Source organism: Taudactylus pleione, unplaced genomic scaffold (genome assembly GCF_031769625.1).
Source record: "Taudactylus pleione unplaced genomic scaffold, aTauple2 ptg000156l, whole genome shotgun sequence".
NCBI lineage: Eukaryota > Metazoa > Chordata > Amphibia > Anura > Myobatrachidae > Taudactylus > Taudactylus pleione.
The window spans coordinates 20,479,839-20,495,621 of record NW_028284558.1 but is presented as its reverse complement, the minus strand read 5'-3'; the positions used below and the strand labels follow the sequence as shown (position 1 = coordinate 20,495,621).

The 15,783-nt window shown below is 39.1% G+C and overlaps 1 protein-coding gene across 1 annotated transcript in view; it reads left to right on the top strand.

Annotated features, from left to right (window-relative positions):
- LRP1B (LDL receptor related protein 1B) overlaps nucleotides 1-15,783 on the top strand; it is a 1,691,377-nt gene that overhangs the window by 264,138 nt on the left and 1,411,456 nt on the right. The gene's annotated exons all lie outside the window — the stretch shown is intronic.

The window sequence follows — 15,783 nt, the reverse complement described above, 5'->3', positions numbered from 1 at the left end:
TAAATCATCAGCAATTTAACCTTCACCATAGAAAGTTTTTTTTTTGTTTTACATTCTTCGTTTTGATTAAAAAATATATTTTTTTTATCCCTGGAAATATTGTGTCTTCCTTCTAGTTTTCATCTAATGTTGCTACTATTCAAGTTCACGTAGGACCTTATGCTCAGTCGCACACAATGCCAATATTTGTAAAAAAAATAAAATTATATATATAATGTTTTTCAACTGAGCAAGCATCTAACTCATTCAAAATTACACGGCACATGCGTCTCACAGTGTGGTGCAGTTGCGATTAAGACACATGGTATCCAAAGTGTCTTGGAAATGTGTTAGACATTCTTGGATGGTGACTTAGGAGGTGACTATTCAGATGCACGAAGATGTCTTATGTACATGTTATAGGAGTGTCGCAGGCTGAACTGGTTGACTCTTAATCACTGTGGAGATTCTACACCTAGCATTGGGTTGGTCCAAGTTCCGATGGTTGTGTCTAAAGACGCACCAAACGGTATTTTAGCGTCTAAAGGTGCTCAAAATGTGCATCTTACTCCTTGCACATTTAGATGCACCGCTGTACACCAGGGTAGTCTTATAGCAATAATAGAATAAAGTCACATACACTACACCAGATAAAAATGCACACATGGACTCAGCAGCATCTCATTCATAATCAGACCCATACTAAGGGATGATCATGTCTCATTTTTGCTTTCTCATATGAAACAGAATGTACTGTACTTCCTTAAAAAAAAATTTAAGCAATGGTTAAATGATTGTTTCATTTGTGCTAAGCTGGTAACACAAGTGGCCATTTCTAAACCAACTTGCAAAGCTCTCTGAATGACTCGACCATAGTGCAATTCTTATTAGCGAATGACTGCACACGTCTTGAAATTAGACCATGGTTTGATCAGGCATACTGTAACAGAATGTTTTGTTCTAAAAAGACTGGTGTTCTGACTATGAATCCGATCACACTGAGATGGTCAGTAGTTACAGAATTTTGGGGAAAATATTTAATACCAATCTTCATGAAATCAATAATAAGTATTAGGCTACTGTAAGCTCTAGATGTCTGTTATGAATATACGCCTAGATAAACCATTGGATGACTAATAGGAACACCAGCTTTTTCCTGATCTGAGTTTTTCCTAATATTAATTTCTTATATCTATCTTATATTGCCAACTATAACTCATAGTAGCTTCTATTATTACAGTATGTCACTCTAACTTACAAACAGTAGTACAATTGGGGGGAAAGAGCAATGAATATTCATTAAAAGGTATGTGAGACACCAGCATGATCTGTGCACTGTTAGCAGTGTCAGACTTGGGCATGAAGGGCCCACTGGGGTAATTCTTTGGGTTGTGGTCAGTTACCACAGGGGATGAGGCCAGCCCCCACAGAGCCATGGACAGACATTAGAGATCATGTAACTGACCCTCTAATAGAGTAACATTGAATATTTTTAATGCACAGACAAAATTAGTGGGACCCTCGGGCAGTGGGGCCCACCATGGATTTCCCCTGTACCTCTGTGGGCCAGTCCAACCCTCACTGTTAGGTACAGTTTATAAGGTATAATCCTAGTGAATACAATGCATTCTGCTGTAATGGTACAGTAGATTAAGATGTTTTACCAGGTAAATATAGCAAAATGCATACACACTTCTTCACAGTGTGTTGCAGACCCCATATCTAATGTGTGTTTGTTCTGATTGTCCTAAATTAATCTATCATGTCATAGAAATACAGGTTGCTGATTTGACACAGACTTTACACTGAATACAGGGTTATTCTTCTGACAATCTGATGTAGTAAAGTTCCTGACCCATATCCCCAAGCATAGCAGTTTAAAGCCTGACCTCAGCAGTAGAGTGGTCCACTGCAGACATTGTGGGATCCACCTTATCAACAGATCAGTAGATCTTCTTATTTGATTTATCTTAATTTTTTTTTGTGTGTGAAACATTCTCCTATAATCACATTCGCTGCCACTCATTGGCTGGTTACATGTGGGTCACAGCCAATGAGCGGCCACTACATGTAAAGCGGCCTCTGATTGGCTGGCAGGCCGTGGGATTTCCTGAGGAGGCATATCAGCTGGCATTCACAAAGTATTGGTATGTGTGCCAAAACATACCAATATTTGTCCATATGGATTCGGTTTCTCGGGTTGTTATGTTGCCAAGACCCCTGGATGCTACGGAGAGCAGCGCGAGGATGGAGGTGAGTATAGGATCTTTATTCCAGGTACTCCATATGGATTCTTCATGGGAGAAGTGGACCAACCAGCTGGCACAGGTAAGTATGTGTGAGTGAGGTAGGTAGGTGTGTAATAAAGTTTTACTTTAGATGGTGTGTGTACTGTTTTTTATTATCTATTTATTTTAAAGTAGAGGTAAGGGTGCTGGCCACCTGCTGGCACTTGTAGTTCCACAATTGCAAAAAGGGCAGGCATGCTGGCATCTGTAGTTCCACTGTAAAATATAATAGTTTATAACTTTTTAACACATTATTACCCCCATACCCACAGCTCAGGGGTGTGGGGAAGAGCCCCAGGCTTCAGCCCAAGCATAGGGTTTTGGATGAGGGAGGACCCCATCTTGGGGGGGACCCCATCTCCCCTGAGATCCCGGCTTGAGCTGACCAGCTTGGGGTGTGAATGCTTTGGCCATGGAGTCCCGGTGATAGGGTCTCCTGGCTGTGGCATTACACCATGGTTGGTTTGGGTTTGGTGCTGGTTTTAAATTTAGGGGGACCCCTATGCATTTCCCCCCCTTATATTTAAAACCAGCACTGGCCCTGCAGCCAGGAGCTTTTTCCTAAATTACGGGGTAACCTTACTCATTTTGTCCCCCGTAATTTTATTAACCAGGACTGGCTAAGCAGTCCAGGGCTGGTTATGCTTTTGGGGGAGACCCTACATCATTTTTTTTTTACTTTTTTTACATTTAACACATTTTATACAGGTACAACACACAAGCAGCCTTCACATCTCACTGATATGTGCAGGCTGTTTGCTCGGGAGAGTTTTGCAGAGAGAAAACACTGCAATCTCGGGTGAGTAATCTCATCTAAACTCTACTCGGGGAGAAATCTCGATCTGCTTCACCATTGGCCATCTCACTTTCAGCTAAACTCACCTCTTAGTAAATTTGTGAGTTTAAAAACTGGAAAATCACCCAAGTTTCGGCGAGGCAAATCGAGTTTAAAAAAAAACAAACTTGATCAGACTCGATTCTTAGTAAATTTACCCCCTAGAATCGTTTCTAGCTCACTTGATGCTCATTGTCTGGATTCTTTAGAAAGTCAAGTAGATATATAGATAAGATACAACTTTAATGTGTGCTTTATTTTCACTAGAAAGCAAAAATAGAAGGTTCATATAGGGACTGAAGCGTAGCTGAATGTATGTCTGTTGTGGAGCTCATTTTGTTTTCGCACTCCACATGCTCCAGAAGAAAGTGTGTGCACCCACAGGTGATGCAGAGTCATTCACATTTCAGGTGCATCTCCACTGAGGGAGGCATATCTATGGTCACAATGTGGCATTAACACATAGGCAATGCTCAGAGAGGTCATGTCAATACATCTGCAAGCTAAGTAGAATTGGCTGGATCATGACTATGCATGCTTTCAGGTGCATTATGCACTAAGGGTAGGCTGATTATGATGGCAGCATCAAACTAAGCATATGGATAGGGGCAGGTACTCCCTAGGATAAATAATATTCTGCATAAAGGAGTATTTAAGCACAGTGAAAGAGCACATGCTCCCAATTTCCATCCAACTCAACATCAGAACCTTTGAGTCTTTTGAAGGCATACCATTGCTGTGTTGTGCAATCTCAAAGATGCATTTAACTCTGCATATAGGTGAAAATATATTGTTTTTCTGTGTACGCAATACGACAATGATTGTAGCTGATTTGCTTTCAAATCAGTCCCATAATGCTATCATTTCGCTCATGTATTAAATATTGATTTCCATTTTACATAGAATACTGGTGTGCAGCACTGTAACCAAGTCTTGCCCAACACCTGTTTTTTGGCTGCTTGGTGTCAAAATCAACACAAGCTCATTAATGCATTGTTACTACCGTACCTCATATTTTGGCTTACCTCATGACATCCTGTGCCTCTTTCAAATCTCCCCAAGATCTCTTGCAGATTAACCAGGTAAAGTGTAATTATTATATGAAGGGGAGATAGATCAAAGCTTGGAGAGTGCTAAAGTGAAGAGTGATAAAGTACTAGCCCAGTGGTTCCCAAACTGTGTGCCGTGGCACCCTGGGGTGCCTCAGGGCACTTGCAGGGGTGCCTCGGGTTGGTGGTCCAGTACAAATAAATTAATTTTTAATCAGTGTGATTGGCAGCCATTAGCTCTGGTTTTGCCTATCATAAAATATGTGGACAAAAAGAAGCACAGCCCTGTCACACACCACATAACTGACCCTAACGGTGACATGTAAGCACAATTTACTTAAATTAATTTTTGCTGAATTTCTCAAGAAGAAACTTTTGTCCCAGGGGTGCCGAGCAAAAATGCTGATACTCTAGGGCACCGTGACTCAAAAAAGTTGGGGAAAGAACGTAATAGCCTATCAACTTCAAACTGACATTTTAAAGGCTGTTTTTGTTAAATCTATTTGATAATTCTCCCCCAAAGAAAATAAATGAATACCTGTAAATATAATTATTATAACATACAAAGCATGCTATAAACTCCTGTAATTAATATTTGTAGAAATGTTGAGATCTAGTATCTTAAAAATCTACAATATTGGGGTGAGGTGGGGTGATCTCAAATAAAATTATAACTATTTATACCATATTTTACTCTAGTGGTTTTCAAATGTACTGTATATGAAGAAACTCCCACTCATAGAACTGTTTGTGGCAAGCAGTGTGACAGGCATCCTGCTACATCCTACAGTATCTTGTACAATATTTATTGCTGGGAACTGATTCAACTTGACACATTGGGTTATTGTAAACATTAAAGTCCAGCAGATGTTTGATTCATGTTCCACTGTTCAACATTTTGTGACAATTCTTTTTCAGTTTCAGATCATTCTAGTTGCTGAGGAGTGTACGTATCATATGGTTTAGGAAAGGATGTGTAATCTGCTGTAAATTAGGAATATATTTAGTACGTTTTCAACAGAAAGCTTCATTAATAATGTTTTTGGATGAAAAATGTTGTGTTATGTTCAAGGTTTCCCGTTTACTTTCATTAAGCAAACTTTACACTAACATAATTTCCTTTAGTCTGTTGGATTGAAAATGACATTAAATGCTAAAACTTTAAGCACAACGCATATTCTGCAGACGTCATTGATTTATTTGTCAGATTTGCCTTTTTTTGCCTTGGTGTCAAACATTTATTGGCTCTGATGAATGTGTCACATTTGTTTGCCACAAATGTAACCTAATTGCTTTCTTTTCTTCCTGCCAAGTTGCTTCATTGAGGTGCTTAATGGGTTGTTGTTGGAGTTATTAGATAATGAATTACAATTGATTGTTGTATTCAATGAAAAAGGAAAATTTGAATTAGAAAAATCACAGACTATTAGAAAGCAGCACTTTTTTTAATGACAATTAATATCTGTTAACATTGTTTTGTTTGATAAACAAGGTATTGTGGTTTATAAGCCAAAAATAACATAGGATTTATTTGTTTTTATACTGTAGAACAAACACATATCTTTTAAAGTACAACTGTAATATCTGACTCTCAAAAAGTTTCCAGATGAGTTGGTCAACTGTACTCGTATGTAATGCTGATCTTTAACAAAATGATCGTACCAGCTGGACACACATTGACATTCACTTACATACAGTCTTCATCCAGCTGTTGCACTATTAAAAACTATATATGAACTGATAAATTACATTTAATGTCAGTATTCTAATCATTGTATTTCTCTTCAAGGGTGTAACCATAGACAAAGCTGTTTATGTGACTGCTAGAGGGTTCATTAACATAACCTTTATAGCAGGGATGGGGAACCTCCTGCCCGGGGGCCTTATAAAGCCCTCGGTATCATTTGGTCTGGCCCTCAGAGCTTTTTTCTGCTAGCCGCATTTGGATAGCAGGGTGCCTAGTATGGCACCCTGCAGCCAGAATCTATGCAGCAGTGCCACCAGTGCTTCATACGGTCACACAACTGCCCTTACAGCTCCCCGGAGCATCCTCAGGATGCTCCGGACATTGCTGTAATCACTGGCGATTGTGGCCCCGCCCCCAATGTGACGTCAAACTGACGGGGCATGGCCTAAACCAGGCCTACAAATAATGTTCTATCTCTCAAAATGGCCCTCGACAGAAAAATGTCCCCCACCCCTGCTTTATAGGGTATCATAACAATTTTATCAGGGCAATGATATGATTTGGAAAATAATGAAGAGTACAGTAAATTAACTATAAAGTTAAAGATTGCTATTAATGCTGTTTGTACTCTGTCCTATCAGATACAGACACACATGATGGTGGGAAGAGGGGCACATTGCAGTTTTTCTACAAGATCCAGACACATACAATAATTTTCTGGGATGTAGTCATCATCCCGGTGGTCAAAATACTGGTGCTGGAATCCTGACAGCAGTCAGAATCCCGACTCCAGCATCCTGACATCCCAACAGTAAGTATTAAGGTTAAGGTTAGGCACTAGGGGGAGGGTTAGTCTGCGGGCAGGGGAGGGTTAGGGTTAAGCTGTGGGGGTAAAGTTAGGGTTAGGCTGCGGGAGGGGAGAGTTAGGGTTAGGCTGCGGGAAAGGTGGGTTAAGTTTTGTGGTTAGGGTTAGGATACTTACCTAATTCTGTTGGGATTCTGACTGTCGGGATGCAGCTGTTGGTATTCTGACCGCTGGCACCCCAACCTCCGGGATCCATACCCAATCCAATTTTATTTAATTTGTTAAAGAAGAAACATGCTCATAAAATCTTCAAAATGAAAATTGTGATTTTTAAATCCTCATACTTGACTGTGTTCAGCACCAAGGATAGTTCCCAATAATCTGCTTTAAATCAGTATGTTTATATAATAGTTTCCCAAAGTGTTCTCAATAGTAAACTTTGCAGGATGTTACCAATGAGGCAGGTTTTATTTATGAGCTCTTTTTGCCAATAAGATATGACATTATAAGAAAAACACAGTGCATGTTGAAATGTGACATCAGTTTTGCTTACCAATGTACAGAAAATGGGGAAGATGTATTAAACGTCGAAGCGACATCAGAGCACATTATGTGCGCTGATACTGCTTCTCTCCCATGTATGATTGGAGGTCTGGGCGGTAAATGACGGGCACTATGGGCTATGTATGAACTGTCAGTTCGCCTGACCGTTCTGCCTGCTGCAGCTGTCGCTATCAACAGCTGCAGCCTGGCGATGCCCTAACCCTACAGCAGGGACAGCGCTGTCCTTGCTGCGGGGACAGCCGGCCCCAGGGCTGCACACTGGATCCTGCGATTCTTGTGAGATCCCGCGCATACTCAGTGGAGCCATCCGGGACTGAGACACAGCACATCAGCACTAGGCTGATGCGCTGTGGTCTCTAGCGGGGATCGCCGGAGGGGGGAGTTATCATTCCCCCGCTCCGGCCGATGAGATGTTAATACATCTCATCGTTAGTTCTTCCTGTTTCGCCTCAGTAAAGAGGCGAAGCAGGAAGGATTATAGCGGCATGTTAAGTAATCTCCCCCATTGTTACATGTATTTTAATCTCATACTTAATTTCATTAATTTAAATATGCATATGTATGTGAGTGTTATTCATCTACCATAAAATACATGGTAATTTAACAAATGCAGTAAGTCTATGCGAACTGTGTCACTTACCTATATTTATACTCATCATAAAGATACATAGGTGACATCAGCATACACATGGTGATGTCACCAAGATCAGCCAAATCTATAAAAAAGCATTGCACGCTCACAGATGTGTGCTGTGCTTATTAAAGGAGGGAATTCTAATGTTTAACATAATATTTCCCACTGTGTCACACTCTGCATGTACCATATTGCAGGCAGTCGCATAACCTGGCAGTTGCAATTCCACAACATATGTTAATATGATAATGATCAATTATTAGCACTTATTTATGTTAGGCAGGCTGACATTTTCTCTCATCAGTTTTTATTTGCAACTGTCCCATCATGAAAGAAATGTTGAGTAATGTTATATAAATTTAAGATTTTTTTCTTATTTTGTTTTACAATTGTTTGCTCTTTATTTCCAGTATGCTGTAACATTATTAAATCTGTTATTCAACTATTGTGAATTTATCATATGTGAATTAGTAGAAAATGAGTAAAGTTTAGTGAATGCCAGTATAGAATGTCATTTTTATAGAATTTTTGTAATTTTTATAAAATGCACATAATGTAGTCATTTTACAGGGTTTGCTACCAGAGCATATGTCAGAAGCAGCTCCACAGTCATTCACAAATGGAGGGGAAAAGAGTATTGATAAAGTTCTCCCATAATCTGAAAAAGCCTCTGAGTATGTGTCTATTTGTGTAGTGAAACCTCAAGCCAATCTATTTACAAAAATGCAGGGCATTTAAATCTATACTTGCTACTTTTTTTTGCTTTTTTTATTTAACAAATCAATTCTCTATATTAAAATGTAGCATATTATCAGGGTTGGACTGGCCCACAGGGGTACAGGGGAAATCCCTGATCGGCCCCACTGCTGGTGGCCCCACTCCCCTCCTCTAGGTTTCAGGTTCCAGACCTCAAATTATAGATTGTTACTTTAGACGGTCAGTTATCTGGTGGAGCAGGACCACTGATCAGCATGGAGGCTTGGTTCTCTTCTATGGAAACTACACCAAGATTTGCCTAATGGTTATCCAAGCCTCTTAGGTGACTGGCCACACCTCCTCTGGTGGATGACCACACCCCTTAAGCATGGACCCCTAACACTGTCTGGTGGGCCCTTCATGTCCCAGTCAAAACACTGGGTATTATAATGTCTGGAAAAATAATGAAATGAGTATTTTCTTAAGAAATTACTGAAACAAAATGCTTTTTAAGTAATAAGATGATTTCAGTATAAATTTTTAGAAGAATGTGATGAAAAAGTGTTTAATCATTTAAGATGTTTCTGAGAACATTTTTATGCAATATCTCCCATTACAACTAACTAAAAACAAAAGAAAAAATTATAGTAATTGAGACTCCCAATTGCTATTTTAGTAAATAGGAAAGAATTGTGGCAAAAGTGCCCTGATTGCTTAGTATTAAATTAACTGCAAACATGGCAGATGAAATCTCCAATACACATGTAGATAGGCTAGAAGCTACTTTAAAATGTGCTTATTTTAATAATTGAAGGCAGGAGAAGGTTAATTATAATAATTTGACAATCATCTCATTATCAGTTGGGGGAATATTAATTTTACTTGTCAAGATCCCTTTTAAATAAGCTTTTAATGCTTCATGCTCAAAGGAGCAATGTAGGACCTATATCATTTTATCATTATTAAGGTTAAAGTCTTTTATAGCAGTCTCAGCATATTTAAATTATATAGGAGACATTTCAGGCATAATCTAATAGCTAAAGACTAAATATAATAAAATATATTATGCAATCAGAATCAAGAGTGGGTACAATTGTATTAATTTTCTGAAAAATACAATATGATTTCCAAATAACCATATGATGCTTGTTTTCCTTAGTTGTAAATGCAACACTGTAGACATACCGGGTACTTTCTGAATAATGTACAGACTAAAAGCAAGAAGAAAAAAAAAAAAAAGAAAAAAAAAGCAAGAAGATACCACCAAGACAGGTTACACAGTGTGATTGTAACCTGTTTCTGTTGCAGTAAGATAGCTATATTTACATGAAATCCTTATTGCTCTGCAAACTGAGCTGAGTTACTTCCATAATGATGAGATAGAATTATGGAAATCTATTACCACCTGCTCAACAATAAGATGATGCTGGAATTATTAGCCATACATACAAAGGTCCTCCAAAATAAAGTACACAGCAGATGCTCTACATATCCAATTTTTCATTAGGTTTTCATGAGTTCATAATTTATCTAAACATGCATGAAAATCAGATGTACTTGTCATAATAAGAGAATATATACCTTTCCCCAGATTTAAATACTGAAAATGTATTACATTTTGAAAGTAATATCTATTTTACAGAGGATAACTGGTATCATCGAAATTCTGCAGTCCACTCTTGCTGCCACATAAAGATATTTTTGCTATAGTATTTTCAACATAAATTGACCACTCCCTTAATGTTTTATTCTTATCTTCCTCATGTTTAGTTTGGTGCTGTCTTTGAATTTAGGGATGCTTTGAATCAAAATTTAAAAATTTGGCTGACAACCAAATCCTTTATTAATAAGTTCTACAGAAAACTTCCACAGAATCCCAAAGGGAGTACAAACCCTAACATGTATATAAAATAGTGGCAGGAGACCTAAATGATAAACTCTTATTTGTAATGTTCTGTCATTTAATTTCTGGAGGCGATAACTTTTTGAACTGCTTATTAAAATTACAGGAAATTGAAAAAAAATTAATTATTTTGTCCTAATCCTAAGGAAATGGCAGAAACTATATATTTGTCTCAAATAAAATGGCACAGTTTAATCACATCGTCCTTTACAAAAGAAATTAATCAATTTACATAACCTTTTTTTTTTTTTAGTGTTAATGTCAGCTACCCCATAGACCTTCAACATCCTGTAGATCTCCAAGCACTGAGAAATTTCATGTTTTTGCTGAATACTAGAACTTGTTAATCCGCAAAACATAGTAAGAAACAGGTTGCTTCATTTACAGTCAAAAATTAGATTGTATATGAGATGTTAACATTTCATATGGCTGATATATAATGATTTATCAGGGTTACAGGCATAAAGTAATCGCTAAGAACTTTTAGTAAACACTTTCTTTTTCCCATAGTGTGTAATAAACTTGAATTGAATTTTCACTCAGTCAGTGCAATGTTCTCTTTTAATAATGGATGAAAACAAACAAATGGTAATTAGAAGTGGTAAAAAGCAAAAACAAAATCCCAATTAGCTGCTCATTTTATTAAATAAAGAGTTGTGTTACAGCCCACTCTGGTCAGGTCAGGAAGAATGACATTCTTTGCTTTCTGTGCATTAGGAAATGAGTGATTTTATCATTTTTTTTACGAGAAGTCACAGGCTGTACATTGTTAATCTTAGTCATTTAACAAGTTTTTCAGTTGTCTCTGAAAGCAATTGAATTTGTTTTTCTGTGATCATTTGCATATAAGGAAATGATGAAATGGTCATTATATGGGACAATTTTGCTTACTGGGCAGAAAATATCTTATTTTAAAAGAAATGCTTATTTGGGCATAAATGATGGAATTTGCATATGGGCATGTGGAAGTACAAGGCAATGATTTGGAAATAATGGCAGGCAGTTGGTTGGACAATTGTTCCACTGAAATGTCTACAAATAAGATGTTTTTGCATTTAGGTATACAGCTGTAGAGTAGGTTTGCAGTTATTTATACATTTTAGTACAACCTAACTTCCATCTTCACTTACTATTACTCTGCTACAGTAATTGTTGTTGTCCACCACAGTAACGGTTGACACTCCTCGGCATATACAGTGATCAGGGCAGTTTGAAATATGGCTAACCTTATCCTTATTATCCCATCATCATCAGACATATTTCGTAGGGTTGAAGATTTCAGACAATAATCATTGTTATTTACAGGCTAGGACATATAGAAAAGCCATACATGTGTGTTCTTGCAGCAAAAAAGTTAGAATACAAGAGAAGGTTTGTCTCTATATAGAATGGCACAACTATAATACAGGTCAATAATGTCAATAGTTCTTTTTCTGATTAATTGATTTATTAATCTTAATTCCAGGCTCAGACAAAAAATGTGTTTAAGAAGACATTTTAAACATAAAACATGCTGCTAATAAAAATGATTGGGATTGATTGTGTTACTACATACATTATTAAAACATTTTGCAAGTCAGTTAAACTTTAATTTTATCAGATAACTCCCTGGACGGAATGTACTAAACTCCAAAATGTGTTCAAATCTAAAAAACTGCCATTTTCAGAGGTTTGCTGCAATCCTCATATGCATTAAAGTGGTCCGCCAGCACTGAAGTCTCCATAGAATGCTATGGGGCTGAGATGTGTTAGTATGCCCAATAGGAAATTCCATCTATAAATGGCAGGGGCGGATTGGGATGGAAAATCAGCATGGGAAACTTATGGAAACAGCCCTAATGGGGGCGTGGTCTGTTGAGGAGGTAGGGTTTCTTCGAGGGGGCAGGAAAAATGACAGTTTGGCGCTGATTGGCTGGAACATCTTTCTCCATTTTATATCTCTCCAAGGATTAGTGAGTAGACCCCACGATCAGCCGCACCATTGGAACTTTCAACAGCCCTATGCTAGGCACAGATCATCCATCTTAGTATGGCCTCCAATGTGAGCAACTCAGCATCTCTATAGCCAACCCCCTGTAACAACCTAGGAACACCTAACACCTAACACATTTCTAATACACTATTTGGAGCATGCATCTGAATCTGCACTTCCACTCCGCCAAATGTGCAGATCAAAAACAATGCACATGTGTCTGAGTGGCAGTGCAGGTTCAGATGCATGCACCAAGTAGTGTATTAGAAATGTGTTAGGTGTTCCTAGGTGGTTACAGGGGGTTGGCTATAGAGACGCTGAGTTGCTCACATTGGAGGCCTTAAGGTGCCCATACACGGTACGATTTGTTATCCGATATGGACAGTTTTGATGGGTTGTGCAGACTAATCATGTGAAAATAGGTGTTTTTTGTGTGTTCTGCAACCCCGATGTGCGTCCCCGCCATCCTCTAGTTGGATCGCAGATCAGATGGACTTGCAGAGAGATCTACGATCTTTTGAGTACAATCTGATTCATCTCTATGCAGCTTATCCTATGATCGTAATGATCAATCGTACACCATTTGGCCACATTTCAAGGGCTATTGTACAACACATCTTACCAACTTTGAATCGCACCGTATATGGGGGTCTATACTTAGATGGAAAAAATAAAACACATTGGCCCCCACAGGAAAATATTAAAACATATTGGCCCTCACAAAAAAAAGAAACACATTGACCCCCACAGTAAAAAAAAAAACACACAATGACACACGACAGAAAAAAAAAACACATAGCCTCCACGGAAAAGAATAAAACAAGTTGGCCCCCGCCTGAAAAAAATAAAAACAAATTAGCCTGAACAGGAACAAAATAAAACACACACCAGCTCCCACAGAAAAAAACAAATACATTGGCCCCTACAGAAAACAAACATTGGCCCTCAGATCTAAAAATACCAACACCTCCACAAGAACAAAAATAGGGTGTGCAGTGTACATCCCCACCAGAACTAGCACCTGGTGCACAAACGTCATAAACTTTCGCCACCACTGAGCTCGGGATGGGAGTAGCAGTAGTGGGAAGTAGGATGGGAGTAGTAATAGTAGTAGGACACATGGGACAAGATGGGAGTAGTAGTAGTGGGAAGCAGGGGGTTGAATGGGAATAGTAGCAGTAGTAATGGCAGAGCAGGTGCAGGCTTGGAGTAGTAGTAGTGTGGCACAGGCTGGGAGTAGTAGTTCAAACAGGGGGCAGGATAGGAGTAGTAGTGTGGAGCAGGATGGGAGTAGTAGTGTGGAGCAGGATGGGAGAAGTAGTGTGGAGCAGGGGGCAGGATTGGAGTAGTAGTGTGGAGCATGGGGCAGAATGGGAGTAGTGGTGGGAATAAGCTGGCTGGATAGGAGTGAAAGAATCTGAACAAGAATCCCCTCCACTCCAGGGTCATCTCAACTCACCGCCATCGTTCTCTCTCCGCACTGACATCCAGAGTGTGTTGGGAAAGCCCATGCCATCCATGTCCCGCTCCAGGAACAGCTTCACACACCCCACCCTCTGCAGCCCCAGGGATAGCCCAAAGAAAAAGAGAGGCCTAACAGCAGGCAACGGAGGCTGAGGGAGGGGACACTGCACATAGTGAAGTTTGCATCTGTGCCCGGCGTCTATGAGGCTGGAGGCAGGAAGCTGCAGAGGGGCTGGAGGCTGGGCAGTCTGTGTTCACTGATGGGCCCGGGCTCCGCAAAGGCTTATGGGACGAGCTGCTGTGGCTGGGCATGCGCTGCAGCTCTCCCATCAGCCATTTTTTTTAAGCTAGTCAGTGACAGTGTTACTAAGAAGCTGTGCACAATGCAGCTACCCGATCGCGGCAGCGGGACGGCCAGGGTAGAGGAGACTGAGGGAGGGGGCCCGTGCTGCTGTGCAGTTCAGCTGCCAGACCGGAGCTAAGCTTCAATCCCGCAGAGCGACGGGGGAGGGCCGGAGGGGGGTCAGTCATTGAAGGGTGAGGGGTGGGCTGGGCGGCCTCCAGCCACCAAGGGGACCGGCCCAGCGGGAACTGGCCCGGTGTCTAGGTGGCCTAATCTGCCCCTGATAAATGGTGTTGCCTATAGAAGCCTATGGGCTTCTTTTGCAGAATTCCCCTGGTAAGGATTGAAGAATCCCTCTTTGTCCTCTCGCATGTAATTATTCATGCATTTGGCGTTAATAAACGCTGCTATGCATGAGATAAAAGCTGGATGTATCACACAGAATACATGATACATCCCACCCCCTGTGAGCAAATATCCTGTAATTTTATTCACAAGTTCATTCGTGACCTCCAGAACATGCCAAAATACAACTGAACAGACAAAACAGGAAGGTGCTCATAGTGTAAGAATTTGAACCATTCAAAGCTTGTGCAAAGGTAAATAACGTACCGTACATAATGAATAAATAAAGCTTATCTTCTGTCTTTCACACTTTAAATGTTCTCCTTCACTGTCACTTAGAAGATCAGCCAGATGGTAAATGGACCTTGTATGAATTTGATATATCCTATATCAGACACCAGAACCAAAAATACCAGAAAATACTATAGTGTAGTTCCAAGCCAGTTTGAGACCTCAGGAAGAGGAAGATGATGTCACAGTGATAGCACCCAGGAATCATCCTATATGTTTTATTGTTGCCAACTTCCTCAGGGATATCCTGTTTTTTTCTTTTTCATATCTGTTCTTTAGATCCATTTGCTGGCAAGGATCATGCAGGATGAGAAGCCATCCATCATTATTATTATTATTTAAATTTTTTACTAATATGTTTTACTTTGTATTTTTATTATTCTTGTGTTTATTATTTTACTCTAATTATCATATTAAGGGGTTGTTTTAGTATGTGTATAATCCAAGGAATAGACGACACTCCAGGAGCCTTTTATTTTGCCACCTGGAGTTAGCATATATTTTGTGAGTGCCCATTTTTTAAAATCTTTTTATACATCATATATATTATTTAATTGAAAATTCTCTTTTCTTAATAAATTTATTACATCAATTAACATCTAGAAAGAAAATTCCAAGCAATTTATAAATGAATTTGCCATGGTAAAATGCCCTTCTTTTATGTATCCAGATGAAAAATACTTTCTTCAAACAAAAGTTATGCTAAGACTCTACAGTTAATTAATTTAAGCAAAAAAAACCTCACATATTGTGTAAAAGTGTGATTGTTATTTAAATTAATTTATAGTGTCATTGTTCTTCAAATACATTTTATGGCACTAATGAGTAATAATAAAAAGACTAAACAAATGACATCAATATTTTTGTGTTTTATCCAATGTTGTCCTTGTGCAGCCAATATCTCTAGCCATCCTCAAAAACATAACTG